Consider the following 16,782-nt stretch of genomic DNA (forward strand, 5'->3'; position numbering starts at 1 on the left):
AGCCGTTCGTCACAAAGTGACGGCGACGTCATCCACGGCGCCCGTGCCAGGCCAGGTGCACTTTGAGGCCACGCGAAGTGTCGAAGGCTCGGGCTGACAGGAGGCCGCTCTTCGTCTACGACCCTCACTGCCAGCCTGTGGCGCCCCGCAGTGGCAAGCGTGAGGATTGCATCGCGTTCGTTGGACGTTTCGTGACTCGCTGAACACGCGTCAGTTTAACACTGGTCCGTCTGAATGAGTGTTGTGCCCCCCACACGAGTGGGTTTTAATCTGTGAATTGGCCAATAACACCTTAATATATATAGAGGACCCCAGAGCTTAGACAATTGTTCGCGGCGGCTCACCGCGTGGTTGCTCGTGCCTCTGAGTCGTTATCTATCTTCAATAGTAAGAGCATGCTGTGGGCTGCAACACCGTTACAAGTTGAAATGAGTACTGCTATCCAGGCTCAACTTTGCTTAGCTTCCGAGATCTGACGAGGTTCTGGCACATTCCGGGAGATTTGGTCACGGCATGTAACGTGCTGAACGTAGGTTAATGAAATTTAGCACCTTCTTGTAAACATGAATTTACAGCTTTGCTCTTTAAATGTGGCCCGGCATATTGAGACCACTCTGGGTTTGTTCAAATGTCTCTTTAAAACACAGCTGGCTTTTAAATAAATCCGGCTGAAAATAAATCCACCGGGTCATCTCGGGACACTTCCACGAGGTATGTAACGTGTACCACCATAACCCTGAGCACCAATTTTGAGCCCACTGTATTCAAAGTGAACATCTGAACGGAGGCATGCACACACAACCAAAAATGATTGTACAGCCCTTTTTTAAAATCCACTGCTGGATAAGGGGCCGTCCATAAATGACGTCACGCACCTAGGGAGCGGTGGGTCAGACATTTGTGACGATGTGTGACGAGGATGGGGGGGGTTTGAGAAATGTGACGTCACATCAAAAATGCGCAACTTTAAACAAATATATACAACACGTTCTACTTAATTAAATAGACTTTTTAATAAATGTTTTCTCCTACAACATCAGAGTGCAGCGCCACATTAAATACGCACTACAGTGACAATAATTAAAAGCGATTTGAAGCATGTTTTATTTTGGGGGGGGGGGGGGGCAGAGCTTTGTGACGTCATATTTGAGGGGGGGGTCTGACTTTTTGTGACGCGTGTAACCAAAATCGCGTGACGTCATTTTTGGACGGCCCCCCAGGTGCAGTACTCATTTGAGGCTGAGTCGACCTAGGCGACACCTGAGGACGCGAACCACTGCGCAGACGCTCCGCAAACACGCACACGCACAAAGATCCCCCGTGTAGCCTTAACAGGCTATAGGGGCAAGTGCTGTTAGCGACCACCTATGAAGACCGGCATGGCACACGAGGGGGTGGGTGGCCAGCACCACACCCGGCCGCCTTTGTCTCCCCAGTGGCGATGTTTACACACAGCACCAGGTACTCATTTGAGGCTGAGTCGACCTAGGGGAGGCCTAGGACCGCTTCAGATAATCGTCGCTGTGGTGTTGGCCGTGAGCGGGAATAGAACTCGGGTCGCTGGGTTCACAGCGCAGCGCGCTAACCGCTACACCACCGCTCGGCACAGACACACGCGCGCACGCGCACGCAGACGCACGCGCACGCAGTCGCACATCAGTGGCGAGCGCGGCGCTCACAGACAGAGCGAGCGAGACGGAGCGCCAGGCGAACGTCAGCGCCTGGCCACGGAGCTCACTGACAAGGGCGCTCAGTCAGCAACGCGACAGGACTGTGGCCTCGAAAGGAGAGAGAGGGGAAAAACACACACGTGTGATTTGCGACGTTTCGAGCAATGGCCCCTTCCTTCTTCGTAGCACATACACGTGGCAATATCCCTTCTTAATATCGCCATGCTTGCAAGGGACGGGGGCTGGCGATGTCACGCCTCCTCCTCGTCGTCGCTTGTCTCGTTCTTCTGTGTTTTGTCAAAATAAAAAATAATTGCGTATGCTGAGAAACTCGTCTCATCCGCACGGCTTGACCGCAGGCCTTGCTATTAACCGGCTTTCCAGTTCTAGACTTTAAGTAGATATCTGTTTCGCTCTTACCCAGGAAAGCCTCCGTGAGGCTCAACAGGGTTGTTGGTTTTTTTTTTAATAAGGGCCCTGTTTTTAGGATGATTATCTATTTAGCCGTTTCTTTCCCCGTATTCCCGTGAGTTAGATAGGGCGAAGAGTTAGATAGGGCTAAGCTAAGTCAAGATTAGATAGGGCTAAGAGTTAGATAGGGCTAAGATAAATCAAGATTAGATAGGGCTAAGATAAGTCAAGATTAGACAGGGCTGCGTTTCAGGCAGAAGAGTCCAGAAACGATGATCCGGTAATTATTTTGGCACCCAGCCACATCCATCTCGCCTGAGGTTGTCTTCGTGACACGGCCGTGGCGCGTGTGGTGGTGTGCAAACATGTTCATGCGATTATAAGAATATAGGGTATCATAAAATAGACATATTATTGACAGGCCTACTTTGTACTCTAGTGGTAGTACTTTACGCGGTGTTCTGGAAAATATTGAATGCGAAACTAAGCCCGGAGAGATTACAAAAACATGATAAATACTTCACTAAGGGATGTGAGGATTCACCTGGTTGCCATGATTGTGTAGTGACATTCTGGTGAGTGTAGCAGCCACTAACGGTGAACCCATAAAAACAACGTATGTGAAGCAACACCAATTCTTACACAAGCAATTTGATGCATATAACGTGCACTTAAAACGTCGCTTATATATGATTAATAAATGCATATTTACACTTTTAGAATATATTTGTTTGAATCTACTTACAGGTAAGAAATCTACTATCTGTACTGCACACCAAACAATTATTATTACACTGTTGAAAAGCGACTTCCGCAGATCCATCTCTGAACGAGCCACAGGCACCCGTTTCAAAATGTTTGGACTTCAGACTACTGCCTTGCTCAGTCCAATCTGCGAGGGAGATTGAAAGCCGGAACTGCGGTCCGGATCAAGTTCAAGAGGTCATCACGACCAATTCCATTTGGTGTCGTTGCACTCTCACGATGTCTCTGCGAGATCCCCGGAGCTCTTGAAAAGGCAACACCACCTTCACGAATTCCCTCTTGCAGCAGCAGTAGCACAACCGACGGACTGGAGGTCTTCCACTTGCCTGCCAACCTATGGTGGTGCTGCTCCATTGCCTGTCATCTCGGCAACCTCTCATCCATCCATCCCGCACACGCGTCCACCCATCGCAACCTTCTCCTTCTTGACTATATATAGTGGTCGACGCATGTTAGGTTTAGGGAGACACGGTGGCGAAATGCTAAACACCTCGCCTGGTATATAGGAGGTCATGGGTTCGATCCCAACCCCGACTAGTATATATTCCGCGTTTGCATGTTCTACCTGTGGTCGCGTGGATTTTTCTCCCGGTCCTATACATTTCCACATGATAAGCCATTTCGTTCAGCTATAATGTGTGGCCAGATCGCTTCTGATAAAAGAGCTGTATAGATCAATGAGCCTAACCTGGTGAAATATTTTTTTTAGTTTTAGTTGAGGTTTACACGACAACAGCTCTTCAATGCCAAACAATTCCATTCTAAATCACGGAGCCCAGGAAAAACGTCCAAGAGCCTGCAGGCAACCAGGCGTGGTTGGGAATGTCAAAATCCGTGTGCACAAAATTCCAAAACTGTGTGCCTTCTCGTTTTCATCTCCATGTGTAAAAGAATCACCACATTTACAGGATTCTCCCGTGGTAATCTTCGGGGAATACGAGTGCTCGATTGAAAAAAGTATATAATCATGTTGGCAGGTATTCTGCCTACTTCTGACCCAAACTATGTTCATGGTTTCATGACTCGTAAATCCTCGCCTATATTTGGGTTTTGTTTTATACACACACACAAAAAAACACGTAGTTTTCAACATTTTATTGCATATTTTTTTGGCCGGTTCTGAATTTGTGCTTCCGTTGTTGCCCGGCGTCATTCTCAGCTCCCCTCCAGACGGTGAGACGATCCAACCAACGCGTTCTATTTTTTTTTTAAACCTTCATTGCGCCTTTATTTTGTCTATCGTTGATATATATAAAAACCCCGTTATAAATACACTTTGGAGTTATAGACGGTAGCCAATGTCATGCGCCAACTGTAACAATAACAACTTAAAAATAACACTGGTGACTCACAGAAAAAGTCACTGGCGCGGTGCATCCTGTTTCACATCGCGTCACCGTCCAAAAATATTGCGTAAAGAGCGGGGAGGAGGGATGGGACAGAGCTAATGTTTGTCTTTCTCTCGCCTTTTTCGTGCGAAAAACGGTCAAGAGCTACTCGTCAAACGTCGCTGCAGCGTCGGTGTTACCGCCCTGAAAGTTTGTAGCCGTGCAAGCGTAACGTGTTCGTGATGTCTCCTCCGCTCGGCATCAAACTGGAGTGCGAATACGCGACGCGTGGAAATAAAGCTGCTCACGGACTTTTCACGTCACTGCAGGAAATTGAAAAGATGTTTTGGCTTCCCGCAAAGGGGAATGTTTACAATGCCCTCCGCAGCCATTGATATTTATACTTCTACGACGGGAAATTAGACAAAACGCTTCATTAATTTACGCTCGTCTGTGCTTTTTATAGCCACGGTGTTGACTGTTTCGAAGCAGCGATGTCTCGTTTTCCACGGGCTCAGTGTAATTTTACTCAGAATGTATGACGACAGTGCAGGACATCTTTGTCTACAAGCAAATTACCTTGAGAAAATCAGCAAATTCAGTCGGATCTCAGAGGTAAAGCTGGGTCGAGCCTGAGTAGTACTGCACTTGGATGGGCTAACGGCCAGGTCTAACCAAGTGTTGTCGGCTTGGGCTAAGAGGTGGTCAGGAGCTGACGGTGCAACAATATATTTAATTTATCTGTGCGGAGCATTGAGCGTGGATTTTCTTTGGGTTACTACGCCTTTGTTTATACCTGCGTGAAGGTAAACTCCCACGAATGGAATTGTCCAAACGTTCCAATGCAGCACTGAACTCTTCTGCAAAGGTTTTGAGACTCAGCGAAGATTTTACTGGGTAAATAATTGCCATTATTTTTTCTTTTTTTTCATTCAGAAACAACTGATAGACTTACGCTTGTCTTGGGTGAAAAAAAAAAGAAAGTGACGATACATTTGCACGTGAAGTTCGCTGTCCACGTTTAACTCGCCCACTGTGCGGTTGCACAAAAAGTAAATATATTCAACATTTAAATTATTCATAGCCAAAAATATGAAGTCCGCTTTGGCTGTAGAGCGAAGGTTGCGCCTTGATATCACTCAACCTCTTTTGATTTAAAGCTTTCGTGACTGCAGGGATTCATATTCTTGGTTCTTTCGGTAAAATCACGTAGAAGGGAAACAATAAAATATTAAAAATATTAAACAATTGTTTATATTGTTTTACATGTTTAATTGTTTTATATTTTTAATATTTTATTGTTTCCCTTCTACGTGACTTTACCGAAGGAACCAAGAATATCACTGACCTCATTCGCCATTCGCCCCGAGTTATAAAAGAAACATAACTCAAAGTCAGGCAGAGAGAAGGGGCTCTCAAAGATATTTACCCGTCGGTCGACACACTTTATACTGTGGACCTTTAAGGGGGAAAAAACGATTTCATGAGAGTTGACAAGTTAATTCATTAAAATGTTTTTCATCACAAATACAATTCGCAAGTATTTCTCGTCGTCTTCGGACTGTGTTGTCATTATTTTTGTCACGTGGCATCTGAAGACAGCACAGACATTCCTTGTTGTTGAATATCATATTGTAATACTGTAAAGTAATTTGAGTGAATGTGCTCTGAAGTAGGGCCATTGCCCGAAATGTCGCCTAATTTTGTTTCCTTTTTAAGGCAGGGTTAATGGCGAATGCGTCGGGTTTTTTCTACTTGTGCACCACTACCAGCCACCCCTGCATCACTAAATAATTAGTTTAAGTGCTGGATGTGAATGCTGCTCAGCAGCACGCGCTATGGCATTGAACTGTGCTTGCTCCCGTAGATGCCAATGAAAAAAGAAATACGATTTAAAAGCGAATTTGTAGACCAGTCCGCCACCTAGTGGAATGTTTTGAATCTTGCAACTATTACGTGTTTCCGATGTTTAAATATGGTTGGGGCATACGGTTAAATACATTATAATAACTCTTCAATTAATGAAAAGATAGTCATACAATATTGCCGCCTTATTCAATGAAAAGTTAACTGAGTCTCAAGGCGACTGTGAGGAGGTTCCTGCATTGGGATGTTTGATCAATTCTAATGGTTTGCAAGCAAAAGCCAAAACAACGGATCACCTCACTCAATTACATTTCTTCAAAACAGCAACAATATTTTGGGCGAAATATTTTGGGCACAGCGGTTAGCGTACTTCCCTATGAACCTGATGAATTCAATTCCAGGCCACGGACAATATCAGTGGCACATGATATCTGGACCGGTCCGGGGCCTCCCTCACTGACCGGTATGGTGAAGTGGATTGTGGTAAAAAAAATCAATTGTCAAATAGTAAATATGTAATAGTCTGTTTCAGCACATAAAAATACAATAACACTTTTATCCATCAGCCAATGGACCTTCCAACAACAGTATTTGCATATTTAGCACCATTTGTTGAAGCATAAAAAACTAACCTGGACTGGTGTTCGCTTTCTGAGTCTAATCAGCAGAAAGTCGGAATATGTTAGGCAAAGTCCTTTTTTTCCGGGAAAAGCAAATTCAACTTACTGCATATAAACCACGGCTTAATATCTCACTGAATATGTTGAAGGCCACTGGCATACTGGAGTAAGCATGCGTGGAGAAGCCTCAGCTGTAACCAAAGGTTCCCTGGATGTGGAGTGCAGGCTGCGGGGAATATATTCTGGGTCCCTGAATTGGACAGATCTGGTTGAAATTAAGCCCTACTTATAACTCTCGACAAAGGCCACTAACTATAAAAATATATGTGTAGATTTTGTTTAATTTGAACTGTACACATTAAATTCCAATCATACTCAGATTGTAAATGTTGTGGCTTGGCTCTCCAACACACCGGTGTGCTGTACTAGTGACGAATTGGCCACGTTCTGTTTACGTGACAACCCTTACTAGTTGGTTGTGTCGGGTGGTGGCGGGTTTTAACGACACATTTCCATTATTTACGCGATGTAAGCCAAAAAAACTATTATTATGCATACCTTTTATGTTTTTTTGTATCTGTATTGCCTATGCATTTTCAACAATACCGTAAACAATTTATTTTCTTAAATGTGAAAATGCTAGACAAAGCATGCCAGATAATACTATGCCATATTTCAGGTACAGTTTGGGTTAATGTTACGGGCAGGGTTAACCAAATCCGAAATTTGTTCGGAGACCAATTCCAAAACCATTTGTAAAGTTAGAATCACATCCTTGTCATGTTTAGACGTTACTTTTCCATGACACATTCATTGCCTCAGCTCCAATGCAGCTGCAGCTCATTGTTTTCAGACACGCGTCCACATTTGGTCACTCGATCCCCACTTTCTCCCCTCGCTTAGCAACGCTAAGTCCCAATTTGCACCAAACATTTCTCACCTCGATTTGCAACGACCAATCGAGCCACATGCTGTGTTTTTTTGCCATGCCATAGAACGGGTACACTAACACATTCATAAATAAGATACGCCGCGTAATTGATTTTGTGTTTGCATTGAAAGCAGTCCAATAGTTTATATGGAATGCTCGTGCCAATGACATCTGGTAATCCGGCAGCGTTTGTTTAACAAGCCTGTTTATGCTGATCAGAACACCGCTCCAGAGTTTGCTTGCTTAAACAAAGGCTGCTATATAATATTGGTCTGGAAAAGCTAATAGGCTGTTGGACTCAAACGTAGAATTACAATTATTAGGGTGCCTCTCAAGATTCTAATTATTATTTTTTCAAAGCCGCGCCTCTTGGTTTTATTCATTTTTCCTGTTAAAACGGAAGAACTGCAGGTTTTTACAGAGAATCCGTTAACATTTACCGGTTCCTCAACGTAATTGAAAATGCATTACAACTCAATAAACGCAGAGTCGAGGTCGTGGTATAGAGACACAGAGGAGAAGAAGGGGGGGGGATGTTTAGCAACCTATAATTATTCATAGTTTACACTGACATTCTCGGTAGTTGACTTTTACAGCAACAGTAACGAACCAAGAGGGTGCGATCCAAGAAAATCGAAACTTCACTTTCCATTCACACATTGAGTGGCACTCCTCTCTGCAGTCTTTCATCTTACCCGTGTGTGTGGCACATGTGTGTGGCACATTAGGAATGGGCCACTCTTTTCGTGTGGTTTTGTGAAACCCTTTATGTGATGTGCAGTAAATCGATGCATGTGTGTACACCAGCATGCGATAACGGAGTTGGGCCTGTGGGTGGCTGGCAGGGTTATTGAGTAACCTGAATTGTACACCAGTCACGTGGTTAATGGCGACTCGGGTTGAGGATCGCCGTGTGTGACACCACGTGCTGTTGCATCTTACAGATTGACCACAATGAATGTGTTTGCCCTCGATTTTGAGCACCTACCCACGTCCTTCATTTCGAGTGTGCAACCTTTGGAACGAGCGGAGGTTGTGCGCACGAGCAGACACCCCACGCATTAAGGGGACGTCCATCAATGACGTCACACCTGGGGGGGGGGGGTCAGACATTTGTGACGATGTGTGACGAGGGGGGGGGGGGTGAGAAATGTGACGTCACATCAAAATGCGCAACTTTAAATAAATATAGACAACACGTTCTACTTAATTAAATAGACAATTTCATACAAAAAATTCTCCTACAACATCAGAATGCAGCGCCACATTAAATACGCACTACAATGACAATAGTTTAAAGCGATTTGAAGCATGTTTTATTTCTGACGGGGGGGGGGGGGCAGAGCTTTGTGACGTCGTATTTGAGGGGGCGGGGGTCTGACTTTTTGTGACGCCGTGTGACGAACGGGAGGGGGGGGGGTCAAAAATCGTCCAAAATCGCGTGACGTCATTTATGGACGGCCCCTAAGCACATGCCCTATCCTAGCGGGTATCACATGTAAGCACGTGACTTTCGTCGTCACTGTCACGAGTGCCCTTCGTTCAGTTGTGCAACCCCACCACACGGCCAGCATCACCAACGGTGCGGCATCATCAGCAGCGTCGTCGTCGTCGTCAGCAGCAGCAGCAGCACCTGGGAGGTCACTCGCATGAGCCCCGCGGCGACAAATGTATTGTTCACTTGAGTCTGCGGGCGAAGCCCTGACGAGGACGCGTTAGGCACACCGTTCATTGTTAAAGGTTCCCCCCCCCCCCCTCGGTGAGTTTGACATTTAGTAATAATAATAAAATAACACAAACGTGGATGGCGTCGCTCGATCGTGCAGATACGCACCTCGAAAACGCTGTAGGAAAATTGGCTTGTCACGTGGTACATGTATAGAAGCCACAACAATGTAAATAATCTAAAAGCACGTTTATAAAGGTAAAAAAAAACCAACTCAACGGCTGTACACGACAAATTAAAACATAGGCAAACCCGTATCACTCCAAAATCCTATGGCCACGCCCTGCGGGATGAGTGCCTCGCCATGCCCTGCGAGTTGTGGGAGTTGTTTGACTATACTTCACCACATTGGTGGCCAGCGAAGGAGGGAAGCATAGATGTTAAGAGCACTATCGGACAACAATGACTGCTGCCTGTCGCGCAGCCTCAAACCAGACTCCGCAGGGGCGGATATCCGCTGGTCAGTCGCACTCACCCAAATTTAAAACCACAATCGTCTGGCTTTTTAGGCCACGGTTTAGCCTCCATGCAAGTCGCGTAAGATTGGAGTCTATGCAATTCCAAAAAAAATACAGCAGGTTTCTTCCTTTCTCTGCACCGTGCTGTTTAATAATTATCTTAACACACAAACAACATAACCGTGTTTATAAATGTACAAAGTTGGTAAGGATTTGGAGAGGTAACACTGGGCATGAAGCCATTTGGAATGAACATGTTGACGTATGGATCGGGCCCATCTGGAAGGGCCTTGAGGATAATGGACCGTGGGTCTGTGTTTTGTCTGCACTCTCAATACACACCGACTTGACAAAACACGCCATCCTTGAGAAATATTCGTGCAAAAGGGGGCCGCATGGATGAGCATTTTAATGTGCTCTGTTCCTCTTTAAAATAACATTAGCTCTCAAGAAATAAGCTATACACATGGCATTGAAAAATTACTAAAAGAAAGCAATATGATGTTCTTTAATATTACTGACCTAATGTTCGATTCATTCAGAAGGCCACCTAGGTATGCAGTGCTGGAAGCGAGTTTGATGGCGTTTGGCGTCTCGCAATGTTGAAAACATCACAAGCGTGGATCGGGTTATATATTTGTAAAAGTATTGTAAGCAGCACCTTTTAACTTTGAATGTTCCACAGCTGCATTGAAGTGAGAGGTGGAGTCGTGGCGCAGTCACTTGCGCAGTGCTATTCGTAAGGCAACCCGAGTTCAAACCCCGGCCAGGTCTAACATCATTTGCGAATGATATCTGCACCGGTCCTGACCTGCACTGCCCAGTATGGTGAAGTATGGTCCAGCAACCCCAATGACTGACACGGTATTGGGAAGATCTCTAACCAGCAGTGGATTATAAAATTCTACGTATTTTAGCATTTTGCATTAAAGTCAAAGTTGTTGTTCTTGAGATTAGACACGTTATATTCTGTCATCACGGGAAGCACACAGCCCTGCCCACGCCTGTGCTATTCGCTGCCCCGCTGCTCTGAGCGGCTACATTCCATCATAATCCAATTACATTTCAAGAAACAGGAGCCACGGGCGTTTGTGGGCGTCAGGGACAATTTGTACCGAGCGCCAAAATTCGTGGAATCTTCGCAGAAATCCATGGAACTCACGGCGCTCCAAGCCTAGAGAGAACAACAAAGCTCGCATCTACTCCAATGCAGTGGTGGAAGAACACTTTGGAGATGCAGGGGCAGTATGGTGGTGGTGGTGGAGAGGGTGATGTGGTTATGCGGGGTGGGGGGTGTGCATGGCAGGGCTAAATACTTAACAGCATTTCAAGATGATGTCTAAAGGTACCCCCCCCACCCGCCATCACCACCGTCACCACCCCTCCTTACCCTCCCCACCCACGGTTCCGTGTCAGCCACCGCAGTCTGCGCAGCCCAGGCTCTGGGATCCGCGGAGCAGCGGGTCGTCGGTGGAGCGTGCACTGTTGCCACGGAGACTTTGACGTCAGCTGGCCCAATCGCCAGAAATCATCTTGTCAGAGAGAGAGAGAGAAAGAGGGGGGTAGGGGTGGGAGAAGGGTGGGGGAGAGAGCGAGGGAGAAAGAGGGAGGTGGGGGAGCAGCATTACCATTCACTGGGATTGTCTGGATGCTTGGGGTGCAGCAGGAGTCCTCGCCCGGCTGGGTTTGACGCGCCACGCGGGCAGCAACAGCGAATGATACAGTGCCACGGTCCACGTGCCGCTGACTGCTGCCGCTGCTGCCCTTACTCAAACGGTCGAAGGAATATACATTCAGCGGCGTGTAGAGAATGTTAAAACTCATTGTTATTATGTTACAATTTACCAAATTATTATTTTTTACTCTGATGTCAATCATGGCAATTATTTACCAAGGAAATCCTCGCTCGGTCTTTAGGGCCCTTTTCCCATTGGGACGTTTGGCACATTCTGTTAAGTAGTGGCTTGTGTTGTGGCCGAAACGTCGTGAGAATTTTATTGTCTTATTTTGTTTTATTGTTTTATTCTCATTCTACGTGACTTTACCGAAAGAAGATGAATCCTTGCAGTCACGAAAGCTTTAAATCGGGTTTTAGATTGTTATAGTTGTATAAGAATAGGGTTTTTCCCCTTTTTTCTGGCAACAAAACTGAAACCTTTTTACAAGGAACCATGTCTGCATTAACGACAATGCTTGTGGTCAGAATGCAAACAAAAAACATACTCTGATAATATGATGCATTGTCCTTGAAACTGATTGGTCCACACCAGAGACAGCTTTCTTTTGAGCCTCGTCTCAAACGATGCTAGACCAGAGGACGCCAAAAGGCGTATATTATATTATCAGTGTGTGTTTTTTTTCTGCATTCTGACTACAAGTATTGTGGTCAGAATGCAGACATGATTCCTTGTAAAAAGGTTTCAGTTTTGTTGCCAAAAAAAAGGGAAAAACCCTATTCTTACATTTTGGTACTGGCAAAGGAGGTCAAATGATGTGATGTTATAGTTGTAATTATAGAGTAGATTCCTTACATTTGTGCCAACTGTATTGTTTGCTTTTAGAACTTGCAGATCCGCCTATGCCGAACAGCTGTGAAAAAGAGCTACACAGCTCATTGGATTCCTCCTGCAATCCAAACAGAGATTCTGATTATAGCCCCACTATAAGATAAGTAGAGTTTACATTCATCAGCTCACGATTGTCTATATAGTAAGTTTCAGATATAGCCAATGCATGGTAGCTCTCGCTTTTTTCATACATGTATTTAAATTTAAAAAAAAACAATCTCAGTTGACAACTTCCAGTCCTGTCGTGGAAAAAAAACATTTTAAAGCTGTTCTTTAACGGTAGTCAATCTCCGTTCGCCATCCGCCCCCCTCACCTCCTCCCTCCCCCCTAGAGGGTTATCGGAGTTAAGGAAGTGGACATCAGGAATGTAGAGTTTATTGAAACGCATGGCATTGACAGGTTCAAGATGAAGGGGAAAAAACGTTGGTAATAATCATTGTACTTCGCATTGCGCCTTGGTGTCCATTTCCATACGTGCCCTCTGTGGTGTACCTGCATCGTGTGTTCAATCAAATACTTTTGGGGGACCAAAAGGTACTCAAACTTCCATTCACAAGTGGCTCTGTAACTCACGAGGGTTGGTACTCTGGAGAGTGCTCGTGGCCACGCCGTAACCACGTGTGGGAGCACGTTTGCGTTCTTGAAAGAGTCAGGGCTACAGATTGGCCTCAGTACTTATCTGTTTGAGTACTCCATTAGTATTAAGTGTAAAATATTGGATGTGTTCCCGAATATCAGATGAATCTGGGAAGAAAAAAAATCTGATATCTGGACTTGATATGGGATCGCCACGGTGGCCAGATGTTAACTACCTCCCCAGGTATTCAGGAGGTCGTGGGTTCGATCCTCGACTTTGCATGTTCTCCGCGTGGTCGCGTGGATTTTCTGCGGGTCCTCCGATTTTTCCCTCCACATTTAGAAACATGCGTTTAGAGTATTTGGCTGCAATGTATTTTCACGTGATAAGCCGCTTCGTGGAGCTATCATTCGTGGCTGGGTCGCTTCTGAAAAAAGAGTTATATATCTCAGTGGGCCTTACCTGGTAAAATACCAATAGTTTATAGTTTGTTATCGCGTCGCTTAAACAACGAGGACAGGTCGTGTTCCTTAAAAAGAACGCTTTTACGTCAGTTAATAAAATTCAGTCGTGACAAATCAGCATCGCATGGGCATTTCCCGCACCTACCCGGATAGGTGCTTTTGCAACACGGACGTAAAAATAATTACCCACCCTTCGCTTTTCATTAAAACACCTACCTAATGTTCTGAAGAGTGACTCTTGTGCAGTAGTTGAGAGGGCTATTTGAAGTGTGTGCTAAATTCAGTGTGGAGAGGTGTGTGTGTGTGTGTGGGCAGAGACGCTTTGCAGATTTCACACTCTGAATGCAAACTCGACGCGGACTCCCACGCCGGCCGTCTGTCGCGATCACTCGCTAAGGGTGCACGGCGCGCGGCACCTCGTGCACACAGAGACACAGATCCCTCGGTATAGCCTTCACATATTTTGGGGGAAAGTGCTGTTTGCGAACACCTATGAAGGCCGGCGCGGCACACGAGGGGGTGGGTGGCCAGCACCACGTCCGGCCGCCTTTGTCTCCCCAGTTGTAATGTTTACACATCGCACGAGGTACTCATCTGAGGCTGAGTCGGCCTAGGGGAGGCCCAGAACCAGCTCAGATATTCGTCACTGATTGTTGGCCGTGAGTGGGAACGGAACTCGCTTCGCCAGGTTCGTCGCGCGGCGCGGCGCGCTAACCGTTGCACCACCGCTCCCCACTCATGCAACACGCACGCGCACCCACAGGTGCCACGTGGCTGTGAAGGGGAAAGAAGAGTCGTGTGGGAGTTCCTTTGACTGATCGCCTTATAATTGGGTAGTCATTCAGATACAACCGACCAATGATGTTCCGATCTGCGTCTGCTTAGCAGCTATTTTGGTTGCTAGTACAATAAAGTACAGGTCTGGCAAGCGTGGCATGTCAAACCGATTTTATTTTCGCTTAAACATCAGGCCCCTTTCTCGCACAAATCTGCCACTCGAAGGGCAATCGCCAAAATTAGTACTCACAAACACAAACATAGAAAATTCCATACAACGTGAAAAAAATAGACATACTATCTACAGTATAGTTGTTTAAAATTTTAAAAAAGATCAAAGCAAGTCGTGGCCGTGTGATAGTTGTTGCAAGCGCGCAAGAAGTGCGTTGTTGAGTTGCGACTTTAAGGGGCCGTCCATACAGTGAGAGAAAAAAGTATTAGATCCCCTGCTGATTTTGTACGTTTGCCCACTGACAAAGTAAATGATCAGTCTATAATTTTAATGGTAGGTTTATTTGAACAGTGAGAGACAGAATAACAACAATAAAATCCAGAAAAACGCATGTCAAAAATATTATAAATTGATTTGCATTTTAATGACGGAAATAAGTATTTGACCCCTTCTCAATCAGAAAGATTTCTGGCTCCCAGGTGTCTTTTATACAGGTAACGAGCTGATATTAGGAGCACACTCTTAAAGGGAATGCTCCTAATCTCAGCTTGTTACCTGTATAAAAGACACCTGTCCACAGAAGCAATCAATCAGATTCCAAACTCTCCACCATGGTCAAGACCAAAGAGCTCTCCAAGGATGTCAGGGACAAGATTGTAGACCTACACAAGGCTGGAATGGGCTACAAAACCATTGCCAAGCAGCTTGGTGAGAAGGTGACAACAGTTGGTGCGATAATTCGCAAATGGAAGAAACACAAAAGAACTGTCAATTTCCCTCGGCCTGGGGCTCCATGCAAGATCTCACCTCGTGGAGTTGCAATGATCATGAGAACTGTGAGGAATCAGCCCAGAACTACACGGGAGAATCTTGTCAGTGATCTCAAGGCAGCTGGGACCATAGTCACCAAGAAAACAATTGGTAACACACTACGCCGTGAAGGACTGAAATCCTGCAGCGCCCGCAAGGTCCCCCTGCTCAAGAAAGCACATATACATGCCCGTCTGAAGTTTGCCAATGAACATCTGAATGATTCAGAGGACAACTAGGTGAAAGTGTTGTGGTCAGATGAGACCAAAATGGAGCTCTTTGGCATCAACTCAACTCGCCGTTTTAAAGCTTTCGTGACTGCAATGATTCATCTTCTTTGGTTCTTTCGGTAAAGTCACGTAGAATGAGAATAAAATAATAAATTGATAAAATAAAATAACACAATAATATTCTCACGACGTTTCGGCCACAACACAAGCGGCCTTCATCAGGTGAAGGGAGCGAGACTGTCTGGTAGGACAGCGCTGGAGTGAGAGAGCCACGTTCAGATCACGGCTTTTAAGCTGTGTGAGAGGAACAAAGAGCCTTAGACTCTACAACAAAGAGCCTTAGACTCTAAGGCTCTTTGTTCCTCTCACACAGCTTAAAAGCCGTGATCTGAACGTGGCTCTCTCACTCCAGCGCTGTCCTACCAGACAGTCTCGCTCCCTTCACCTGATGAAGGCCGCTTGTGTTGTGGCCGAAACGTCGTGAGAATATTATTGTGTTATTTTATTTTATCAATTTATTATTTTATTCTCATTCTACGTGACTTTACCGAAAGAACCAAAGAAGATCAACTCGCCGTGTTTGGAGGAGGAGGAATGCTGCCTATGACCCCAAGAACACCATCTCCACCGTCAAACATGGAGGTGGAAACATTATGCTTTGGGGGTGTTTTTCTGCTAAGGGGACAGGACAACTTCACCGCATCAAAGGGACGATGGACGGGGCCATGTACCGTCAAATCTTGGGTGAGAACCTCCTTCCCTCAGCCAGGGCATTGAAAATGGGTCGTGGATGGGTATTCCAGCATGACAATGACCCAAAACACACGGCCAAGGCAACAAAGGAGTGGCTCAAGAAGAAGCACATTAAGGTCCTAGAGTGGCCTAGCCAGTCTCCAGACCTTAATCCCATAGAAAATCTGTGGAGGGAGCTGAAGGTTCGAGTTGCCAAACGTCAGCCTCGAAACCTTAATGACTTGGAGAAGATCTGCAAAGAGGAGAGGGACAAAATCCCTCCTGAGATGTGTGCAAACCTGGTGGCCAACTACAAGAAACGTCTGACCTCTGTGATTGCCAACAAGGGTTTTGCCACCAAGTACTAAGTCATGTTTTGCAGAGGGGTCAAATACTTATTTCCCTCATTAAAATGCAAATCGGGTGATTTTGACGTGTGTTCTGTATTTGGTCGGTAGCCAACGTGGAAAGAGCAGGTCAAACTGCCCTCTGGAGGGGGCTCGCTCGAGCTTTTCGCCAGCAGTGGCGGGAGAAAATAAATTATAATCGCGGGGCCGCACATTTATCTTTTACATAATACAGGGTGATCCACGAATAGATACCTCGCAGATTTACAATGACCGCATTCTCAGCGGGTGACACTGAATGTTATGAAAACTATTTTGCTCAAAAGAAAT

Source organism: Petromyzon marinus, chromosome 7 (assembly GCF_048934315.1).
Source record: "Petromyzon marinus isolate PM22_M1 ecotype Great Lakes invasive population chromosome 7, UKy_Petmar_22M1.pri1.0, whole genome shotgun sequence".
NCBI lineage: Eukaryota > Metazoa > Chordata > Hyperoartia > Petromyzontiformes > Petromyzontidae > Petromyzon > Petromyzon marinus.